This window comes from Tympanuchus pallidicinctus, unplaced genomic scaffold (assembly GCF_026119805.1).
Source record: "Tympanuchus pallidicinctus isolate F22 unplaced genomic scaffold, pur_lepc_1.0 scaffold25, whole genome shotgun sequence".
NCBI classification, from domain to species: Eukaryota; Metazoa; Chordata; class Aves; order Galliformes; family Phasianidae; genus Tympanuchus; species Tympanuchus pallidicinctus.
The window spans coordinates 8,017,312-8,029,078 of record NW_026294742.1 but is presented as its reverse complement, the minus strand read 5'-3'; positions in this window follow the sequence as shown (position 1 = coordinate 8,029,078).

Below are 11,767 nucleotides of genomic sequence, written 5' to 3'. Positions count from 1 at the left end.
AAAGAAGCAGCAACGAGCACAGCCAAGGCTGCTTGCTTCTATCAGCAAAGGAATTAACCGGTAAGCATCTGAAGTAATTCCAAAATTCACTCCGTGATCTTCAGAGCAGGAAGATACGATTACCGCTTGGAAAACTCAAGCTTGGAATGAGAGCAAATCATCTCCCCCCTCTTTGTCCTGCCCTGCTGTTCAAATGCAGTAATTGAACGCGAGTTTTCGGAAGAACATTGTATTCAGTGGAAAGAAACAGCCGAGGAAGTAATAGGACAACAAGATTCATGCTCACCACTCCCCGTTATTTGAACCAAGAGCCATAATCAGGCCTGATTAAAATAAGAACTCAACCGCAGACTCAACCCAAACTACGGATATTAAACAAATACAAATGTGACGAGAGTCACAATTCAATTATTAGGAGTCCATCTTTTAATTGCTCATTAAGATGGCAGTGTGTATCTTTGCCCACATACGTTTAGCGAAGCCTTTTCGCTTTGACAGCGCATAAAATTCTCCATGCCAACTGTATATCTTTTACTTTTTATGTCAACTTTAGAGTTGCTGGTTTTTCATTATCTTCTTGGTCACAAATTAATAGTGAGGAACAAATTTAATAGCAGCCTGAAACCTTTGGAGATTATGTCAGCTTTGTGTATCCGTGCTGGTTAAATTACCATTTATTTCTGCTTAAATTTAATACGGTCATCTTCATACAAACACAGACTCAAAGCCTGCTCTCAGCATTCGCAGATTGAGAGGCTGCTCTGAAAAGCTGACAGGGAGCTCAGATATGAACTTTTCCAACCCCATAGGATGCAGCAGATGGAGAGGAACGGGGTCAAGAGCCGAAAACAGGCAGGAGTCTGCAGGCATCATTCTCCCATTGCACAGCCAGCAGGATAGCTCAGGATGGGCACACGCACCAGTGCCAAGTCCTTTAGGTGGCCCAAATGGGTCTTGGCTCACACCTACAGAGGTGCTGCCCTCAGTGACCCGCTCTTCATTGCCTTGGCCACGCTTTAGTAAGTGATGGCTCTGCTGGGCCACTGGCCCTGGCTGCCTGGCAGCGCTGGTAATCGCGGTGCTTCGTCACTGCCATCGGAGCTGCCAGCCCAGAATAATAAAAAAATAAATCGTAAAAGATGTTTTATACCAAAGGAAATACTAAACGTAGGAACAGCGGTTTGATTCATTTCACAGCTGTAGTCTTTTTTGATTTGTTCGTAATTTTCTACTCTACTGCTTCCAATTTGATACTGTCTGGGCCCGGGATGACAATGCGAATGGGATAACAGATGATGAGCTCCAAATACTGAACGCAATCAGAGCCACCCTAAGCGTACCCACAGTCAATGTGCCACTGGAGGGAGGAACCGTCGGCAAAGTTTGGAATAGGAACATTGCAGGGACTCAAGGCACAATTCTGACTTCTTGGGAGCTGTCAGTGCAGCTGCATACGGGATGTCAGAATGGTCCAACAAATAACCTCAGATACCTGGATTAAAGGTGATGTAGGACTTCAGCATTCCTCTGTTCCCACTGCCCTGTGAGATGGAGGGCAGCGGGCTGGCAGCAGGGCCAGGGACTGCGCTCAGAGCTTGGGGAATGATGCTTTCCTCTATTTTCCTGTCTCAATATTTTGTTGCTCTCCTCGCCCACGTACACTGGAGAGATCATCAAAGACAGTGGACAGTGTTTATCTGAAGACAAGAAAGCACTTTGATCCATAGGCACAGTGGATAATAAGGTGTTTAGCTTTGTTTCCAAGCTCTTTGGCAATTCATAGTGCAGTCATGCCATAGGAAAGTCCTGGTGCATATTTTGAAGCATATGGTGATCTGTACTTTTTTCAACTTGTTTTTGAGAGGAATGCTTAAATGAGGAGCTTTGTAGAGCAGTGAGGACACAGGTGAGCAGGCAGCTGCTCAGAGGCGAGGGCTGCTCACCTCCTCCCAAATTCCCCATGCCATAGAGAAAGGTGATGAATGAAGCATGTGGAGATGAAAGCATGTGCACCAGAGAAAAACGAGCAAGACACGTGAGCCTGCTTCGTCTAAAACATGTGAAAAAGTTTTCTGAAGCATCTCTGTGTTTTAATCCCATTGCTTAATAGGTTTTAATTTATGCCAGTGCATAGTGATGCTTTATATCAAGTTCAAGGAATACACTGGGGCAAAGGAGACTTAGCCATGGATTCCTTAAATATCCTCTGCAGACAGTGTGGGCTGTAAGGAAGAAGGCAAGCAAAGAGGACGATGTTTTTTGAGAAAAATTGAGAAATGTAAATGCCACCAACGCAAATGGAAAGACAAAGCCCTTGCAAAGCATTAGCCAGGCTCAGCTCAAACAGCAATGAAATGATTTAGAATAGAACTGTGATCATTTACAATTTTTAAAGGTGAAAGATGTGATTTTGGTAATACCTGAAAATTAAAAGGCCAGCCACTCCATCTTTAAAATGATGGTTCCTCTCCTGGAAGAGTTATCTCACTGTCAGTCCATTAGCAGCCAGCCAGAACCCATCCATACAAAAATAATTGGCTATTGATATACGGTAATGCTGAAAAGTTATTCTTATTTTTGTTCATTGCTACAGAAAGATGTCCTCTCCAGCTACACTTTCAATCATTATAAATGCTACCGTGAAAAACTAAAAACACTTCTCAGAGATGGATTAAGATCTACTTCACAAATAAATATATTTTATCACTAAGATAAGAGGCAAACGTCACTGGCACTGAGTGCTTTATACACAGTAGAGACCACTTACGCTGCAGTTTTCCCCTCCTGGTAAATGAATGTCACTGCCTCTGTATGTCCTCCTCACACCAGCAGGCTCCATCACCGGGTTGGGACCCACTTGGACCACCGAGGATCAGCCTACGAAGCACAGCTGTGGATCCTCCTTTCCTCTGATAGGCAGACCAGCAGAGCTGCACAGCTCTCAGTGTGGCTGCTGCTCCCTGCGGGTCCCTCTTCCCCACTCTCCGGTGAGGACCGCATCCTGCACCCCAAATCCTCCTGCAGGACCCAATGCTGGAAGGGCAAGCAAAGCAAGGCCAGCAAAACCCGCTGCCACCAGCAGCCCTCATGCCCCAGCAGAGGTTATTTGGAAGGTTGTGCTCCAGCCGTGCCGAGGCAGCACCAGATGCTGCACTTGCCAGCTAAGCACCCTTCAAGAACAGCTAATAAAACCAGAGGACATTAGGCTTTGCAATGCCGTATTTTACAGATAAAGAGTCTCCAGCTGGAATAGTGCTACGATTTGTACTTCCTGGAGGACAGATCTTTGGCTGCGCTGCAGCACAATCTCAAGCTGAACCAAAACAAGGAGGTATAAAACTGGAGCTAGAATGATGCACGGGGAGATGGAGAGGTGGAGTGGAGAGAGCGGGGAAGTAATCGCACTTGACAGAGAATTTGGGGGACCGTGCTATGAGCCAGTAGGAGAAATTTCTCATGTTTAAAGCTCAAACATACACTGGTAAGAAAGCAGTGTGAATGCCTTCAACAAATCTGCCTTCAACAAATCTGCCTTGGGACCTCGGGTAGACATTGATTTTAGGCAGCTTTGCCTTATGGCCATTCTCTTGCAGCAGTGCTTGATAAAGTATTTTAAGTAACAATAATAATAATAATAATAAATATTACATTTTGGCTGCTAATGGAATTATTTCTTCATACATATTGTACTTGTTTGGCCAGATTTCTACTGAGAGTTTTTGTTACTTCGAAACCGCTTTCAGAAGCCAATCACTTTTAGTCATCACTGTGTTATCCTTTTAGCAACACTCTCTCCCACAGTAAAAGAAAATGCCTTTTTTTTCTCATCTCTTATTGTCAGAATAACTCCTGGGTACCGCAGACGTCAATGTTTACTATTAAATCATTTCCCTGCCAATTCCTTGTAATCAAATCTCCCACCAAGTCAATAGCAATAACATTTTTATAAACGCATTGTCTCCCTCAACCTATCAGATGCTTTCTGATCTTTAAATTTTCCATTCTGAGAATAACAGACTGACCTGGAAGAAAGCATCAGCATCAGGTCTGCCCGAGCCTCACAAGCAGCCGTGTAATTGCTCACACCTACGAACGCTTTGAGTTGGGGCTCTGATGGCTTCAGACAGGTTCCTTAATCACAGCAATGACTTTCAGTTTCTGTAGAAAGAAAAAAGAAAAGCAAAATCAATCAAGGAGCCATCAGCCCCACTGGAACCAACAGTGATGTTTCTGCTGTGTTCAATTGGACCAGATGTTGGCACTGCAGAATGATGCGTGGTGCAGCACCGAGTGCTTCTGCAAACTTTCCCTGTGTGAAGGAAGCACCGTTGGTCACAGACAAAGCCAAAATGTGGTGGAGCACCCTAGCTGTATGCTCATCACTTGCACAGAAGGCAGCAGAAGCATTGCATGAATGATAACTGCAGGAGCAGTGCTGCTACACGAAGCTATTAGCAAACGTGGATGGGGACAATCAGAGTAAATGGTCTCCAAAGGTCCTTCAACAAGAGGGAATACAACTGTTTAAGAGGGTGGGCAGTGATAAGACAAGGGGAAATGGTTTTAAACTGAGACAGGGGAGGTTTAGGTTGGATGTTAGGAGGAAGTTTTTCACTCAGAGGTGGTGAGGCATCATTAACAGGCTGCCCAAGGAGGCTGTGGATGCCCCATCCCTGCAGGCATTCAAGGCCAGGCTGGATGTGGCTCTGGACAGCCTGGTCTGCTGGTTGGCGACCTGCACACAGCAGGGGGTTGAAATTAAATGATTGTGGTCCTTTTCAACCCAGGCCATTCTATGAGCCTACAATTCAGCCATTTTGTGATTCTGTGATAGTTACGCTGTGCTAGCAAAACTCCCTGTGCTGTAACTCCACAATCAAAAGAACAAAGGATTATCCCAATGAGTCGGTTCAGCCTTATGGAGAGAAGGCTGCAGAGAGGCACCGAGATGGAGCAGGGTGCTCCTCGGGGGCACCCAGTGAAAGCACAAGACTCGAGGTGCAGCAGCACCCACTCAGCAGCTTCAAGAGTTCTCTCTTTGCAGCTCCCTTCAGCCCGAGGTAACTTGGCTTGGCTTGAAGTCTTGCTGCTGCTGCTGCTGATTTGGTGCTGCTGTCATCTTCCTGACTCCAACACTTGACAGCACACTTTCAGCACATACATCCCTCTGCTCTGATTTTAAGGATAGCAGAGCCTCTCTCAAAGCCACAAAGAAGCCGCCCATCAGCTGGCTTAGTTCTTACAGTCACAGTGAACGACCCACATCTGGCAGCCTAAAACTGAAGAACAAAACTAACCAGGAGCCAAAGGTCCTCAGGTACAACAAGGACAGCAATGTGTTTGTGCTCTCTCAGTTTTATGTGAGCTTTGGTGGAGCTGTTGAGATAGGAGGAAAAGGAAGTTTTCTTCATCAGTTCATCTTACTGCAATAACCTCAATATCACTGAGACATTGATGTCATGGCCCTCCATTCACTTAACAATTTGTTTCCATACCAACGAGCAAAAGCAATGGCGTTTTTTTTAAGATACTTTAATTTGTCTAACTCAAAGGTACTGTGAAGAAATAGCAATGATCCAAAAGTGACCACACCGATGAGTGGGTTTCTCCCCAAGGCAGCTCACACACCCTTCCCCACTCCAAAGATGAAGTACAGAAGTAATTGTCAAGCACTTCTCATTTGCAAGCATGAGTGACAGAGCTACATCTGTGTAAGCCGCAGTCACGAGTTTCATTGATTCTGATGGGTAATTTATTTCTGACTCCGCAAGGCAACCCCTTAGAGATCAGCAGTCAATACCGGTAGAGGTGGATTAGCACAATAACAAATCATTTGGGCCAGTGGGCAGGCAGCACAGTTATTATTACTATTAGCTCGGGCTCAGGCAGAAAAGAAAGGAAAAAGTTAGTGTCAATTGCAGGCTGTATCTATCTTGTTTCTCCTTTTTCTCTGGCAGGGTTACAAAACATGCTGCTATTTTTTATTTATTTTTAATATTGATGCATTTTAAACAGGAAGAAATAGAGAACGGGGACATCTCTAGTCCCTATTCTCATCTCACCTTCTTCACATATTGTGTAATTCCCCAATGCCTGGGAACCTGTTCAAAACTCCTCATTGTGTCAGCATGCTCAGATCTCGGGGGATAAGACCCGCAGCTAATATTCAAGACAATGTATTCTTGTCTATGAATAATATGAAGAGCTGAATCCTTTTTTTCTTCTTTATTTTTTCAGCTCTCACATGGCCTTAATGAGGACTGTGCGATCCTGCCTCCCTTGGGGGCACATGGGTACAATCAAAGATCTGCATTTAAACATTCTTTCAAACCCCCAAACCCCAAAATGAAAACTAAAAAATAATAATTCCTTCCTTCCAGGCTTCCTGAGCAACATACAAACAAGTCTCCGTAAGCAAGTTTAACTTCAAACCCAAAAAAAGAGTCACAGCATTGAGAGAAGGGTGGCCTGCACCCATCCTGGAGCAGGGATGTGAGTGTTTCTCCTCCAGCTGATAGAAACGTGCACATCACTGTGTGTATTCTTGGGATTAACTGCAGTCAGTTGCCCTTCAGGCACATATTGGTGGATCATTCTCATCTCAGCAGCCCCAGACTTCACCTCTAACCTGCATTTTCCTTTGCTAGTTAATAAGGTTGATTCCTGTATTCTGATTTAGATAAATCCCCCGAGTGCTGCTGGAGTGAGAATGGATTGCGAGGCCAAGACTTGGTGCCAGTGGGACTGGTGGAGCTGGAGTACAGGCTCAGTGTAATTCAGCTTTGAGAGCTGGCTATGATAGAGCTGCTTTGGAGAATGGGAAAGTGGGCAGCAGTTACACAGATATTCATGACTAAATAAACTTTTCTTGCGTTTCATGGGAGGTCCTGAATATTCAGAGCTTCTGAAATTTACACCATCTCAGAACTGACCCAAACGTCAGTGTCCTGCTGGAAAAGTTACACACATCCAGGCAGGGGTGATGCTCCAGGAGCCCAGGGACCACGCTCTGATAGCAGCAAACATCCAGGGGGGAACCCAAAGGAGAAGGCCATGAAAGACTTAACCTGCTGGCTGCAAATTGTTTGTCCAAGCTATGTGATGAATACTTATAAATAAGAAATACAATAGCATGGGCTGTGGTTGGCTCAAAAATTATCCACAATTAATAAATTGACCCATCCTATGCACTGTGTTATTTTCTCTGACATTTTCACAAGCTACAAATCTGATAATACAATTAAGTGACAAGTTCAATCACTTCTTTATTTCATGTATATGTATATTATAATATTTTATAGCTGTATTATAGAAAAGACTGTTTACTCTCATTGTATCTTCCCTGCCATAATTCAGAGCTTTGCTTGCCTAAGAAATTACTTGTCTGCATTTTGATTAAAAAAGCAAAACCTCATTGTTCCTGTGGCAAATGAATTCAGCCTTTAAATGAAACTCATTGTCACATCCTTTTCTATGCAGCAAAAGCATTCAGCTCCTGGAATGGGTTTAACCTCTAACACAGCACTTCTGTGCCCGTATCTGATCCAGCCTCGATCCATTTTTCTTCCAGAGCCTTCAGTGTTTGGGCTCTGCACTTAGTTCTCAATGAGCTGCCTATAACGCAGTAGTTACAGCTCCCTGGAAAATGACACAACTCTGTTGAGTTTTTTATTAGCTTGGATAGGTCTTTTATTTTAGCAAGGTTTTTTATTACGTCGGACGGCTTCGAACTGGTTCTGAAGTGGATGAGTGAAGACCTGGAGATCCAATTTTATACCAAGAGTCATTAATTTTTCTTTTTAATCATACCCCTTGATTATTGATTGTTCTTTACTGTCACTGCACGACACGCTGGTTGAAGTGAAGCAGAGTGCACAAACTTCCACACTTCCTTACCAGAGCTCCAACAAGCCGCAGCAACCCGCCAGCAGAAATCCTCTTCTGCAAGGGATGCAAAGAGATGCTCGGATGCTTCCTCCCATCACACTCCCTCCAGGCACTTTCATCCCTAAAAAGCAACAGGTTTTGCTGCGGTGAGTGCAAAGTTGTGCTGTTCTGCAGCCCCCCTGCACACAGTAACAGCCTCCTGTGTCAGTTAGCAGAGGGTGAATTCTAGATGACTTGGTTCAGATCGATACACACACGCCCGAGGCTACAGAGTACTGGCTGGGGGCTCTCAGCTGAAGATGTCTGACCCGATGCATCTTTCAGCTTCTTGCTTTTTAAAAAATGTCAGACTCCAGCAGCAGATTTCATTTTCGGTTGAATCAAATTGAATTGCTACTTATTTTTTCATATGTTCTGCCCTGGACTGGAAGATAATCTGATCCTTTTTATTCCATGACATTTGTCAGAAAACATCATAAGAATGTTACGAAGAAAAGAGGTGTCTGGAAGTCTCAGGCAATGGTTACTCTTCTGTCCATTAGTCTACATATGAGGGGTTCTCTGAAAGTAATGCCTCCCGTTTTATGATGGCCTGTGACAACAGAGGCAGATATTGGTGGAATGGCCATGGAGGTTGAACCTTCCCACCAATATTTTACTACCATGTCACAGATGGGTCATCTGACAGCCTGGCATCTGACATGGAAGTGTGAATGAAGCGAAGGGGTGGAAGTGAATTCCACCACGTGCAAAAAATGGCACTCAATGACATTCATGGGTGTTTGCTGAATGTTTGTGGAGACCAACCAGTGGATGTGAGCACAGTGAGCAGTGGAGGTGCATTTCAGCAGTGGTGACAACAACAGTGGTCCCCTCCATTGGGACAGATACATATGAGCACAGCATGCAGCTCTTGTTCATTGCTGGTGGAAACGCACAGCTAATAGTGGTGACTGTGTTGAAAAAAGTGTTTTGCAGCTAAGAACTCTGTCAAACAGAGTTACTGTGCTCTTTGTATAGGTTGTTTTCATGGAAAAAAAGAAAAGGGAGGCATTACTTTCAGAGCAGCCTGCATATATACGCAAACCCACCAAATTTTAGCAGCTTATCATTCCATATCAATGTCTACAGAAATCAGAATGGACTCTGTTAAAAGAAATGAGCACGAATGAGTCAGCTATCCCAGCATCAAGCTGCAGAAGTGCAGAACCATGGAACTATTACTAATAGATAGAATGTAATTGATAACATCCAGGCCTATTACATGGTCTAAGGCCATTCCAAACCAGCATGCAATTCACCCCAAATCCACCTCCCTTTACCCAGCAGTCACTCTCTTCATTTGCATTCTTTGAGTAACACTTCTGTGGCTTCAACGTTTGTACAATTTCCTCATAAAGTCAGTTGTTCAATTAGTATTCAATTTCTGTGTACGTCTCACCCTCTCGGTTTTGGTAAAGACAAAGAAATATTCTGTAGATGTTGGTGTTATTTCATATTAGTGCCCAGACACTGCTGAGCTTTGTCCTCATGTCCAAAAGTGCTTGCAATCTGCGAGTCCATTGCAAAGGATACAACAAGGAAAAAAAAATGAAGGGATCACAAATTTTGCACGTAATGAGGACCACTGAAGTATCACTGGGTACATCCTGCTGGCAAGACATCTAAAGTGAAAAGAACAAAAGCAGCTTGTGTTGATGACAGGAGCCAATGTCACACATCGGATGTGACCACTGGGTGAATTCTACTTCATCAGAAATTCTGTAAAAACCTCAGCTAAAAGTGGATTGTGTTTGTTTTCAGAGAATTAACGGTGCAAATAAACACAATTTAATTCCTGCATTACTGTGAGAACCTTAAAGCCAGACTCGTGTGTTTTCCTGTAGCTTGGTAACACTGCTATTAACAAACAGATGCTCTGAAACTAGTTTAATATCATTAAATTATTATTTTCGTTGGAGTGCTGGTTCTAATCCAAACAGAACACAAAGCAAGGCCAAACAACTCCAACATGAAATGCCACATTGCAGAAAGACCCATGCACACACACTCTGCATTTCCAGGAAGCTGCACAAGAGGAGCAGCAGTGTCGTGAGACCTGAAGCAAAGTGCATCGTGCTGGAGCAGGGTGTTCCATCTCAAAAGCCCAACGGCCCTGATTTCAATTTCACTGGGATCTTAACGGCTAAAAACGGCATGGGGCATTCAGAGGAAGGAATCAGATACAGAATCCATTAATAAAATTAAACACAAACAAACAAAACAACGAGCAAAACATCAAATAAACCAAACCAAAACAGCTACTTGTTTTATTTCCACACTTACAAAAAATGCTCCAGCATCAGGCTTAGAGCACCTTTCTTGAGAGACAGCGGGGCAGCTGCTCCCTGCCCACACCAGGAAAGGACGTGAATTTGGGGCTGGAATTTGCATTTCCATCATTTTGGTGTAAGAGTCACCACTCCCACGGCCAGAGCCAGGCCCCAGTCACCATAATCCCATGTCACTGGGTGCCATTGGGTGCTATCGTGTAACCCAGCCTGGCAAGAAGCTACGCGCAACCCCTCAATCTCAAGTGCAATTCCCAACTCTGTATCATCATTTCACATCCAAATCCACTCTTCCTTCCTGAGAGCTGAGCTTTCCTCCTACCAACACCTCCTTCATTTTTCTTCAAGACTCACAAGTTTGAAAAATTCATCCAATAACATGCAATGTCAGCAAGAGGAGCTGGGAACTAAGCTCATCTGGGAAGACAAATTCCTTACCTGAAGGACAGGGTAGGTGGCATTAACTTGGCTAATTGTTTACTTGCTTAGCTAATCTAACATAATCTGCAGTGATTAGTTTTTGATTTCATGCTGGATGACTATACTGCTTCCGTGTGCCTTCCAGTTAATTTGTGGGTCATATCAAAAAGTCATTTTTATAACATGTTTAATTCTCCAAAGGTGGCAGAGAACAGCAGCCAGCGAGATGCAGCCCAGTACTGCTGGTATTAAAAGGGTCATTAAACCCAGCATTAGGGAAAGGTCTTTGTTTAGGTTGCATTCACTTTGATTAAAAACAAAGTGTAAGCAAAAAGTATGTGGGAGAAATATGCACGTGCAAAATATGTTGTACAGCCTTGTGTGCACAGCCATACGGTGCTTACAGACACTGACTCGTAGTCAAGCTCCTTCCAAGAGACGTCTTTAAAGATCATAAAGCCTCAGTTTGTGGGCTCAATATGCCAAGGGTGAATATTTTATAATGCGAATAATGGAAGTGCCATTTGCTTGATAATTCTTTAATGTTTGCACGAGAAGAACAGGGGTAATTTTGAGTCTGATGAAATGTTAGAAATGCAGAATTTGGGATCGAGTTTGAGTTTTGCTCCTAAGGGGTCTGAAACTTTCCCCACAGAAAGGGGCAGGGTCAGAATTTGACCCACAGAAGTTAAATCTCAGCTTTGATGGAGGTAGGTATTTGAAATATATGATTTATTGCATTTAATGCTATGCAGTTAGAGCGTATAAACAATACTTTCTGCATCACAAGAATATAGAAATGCCGTTCTATATAAGAATGAAAAAGCTCGGATGGCTTCACGGGCCTATAATAGGTAGCAGAGTTCACAGCCTTCACCTTGAAGTCTCCAGTTGAAATTTAGATTGATTGTGACTAAAAGTAATTTCTGTCTGACAGCTCATGTGAAGAGAGTTACTTCGTTTCATAACAAATGTGTGCCCAACAGCCTAAAAATTATTATCACCATTTAACAAGTCCATTGGCAGTCCCAGAGGCACCGCAGACTGGAAGTCAATCCTGCCTGCCTGGACCAAGGGAAGCCAAGGTGGGAAGGAGAAAAACAGAGGCAAATCTATGAGTGTTATAACTC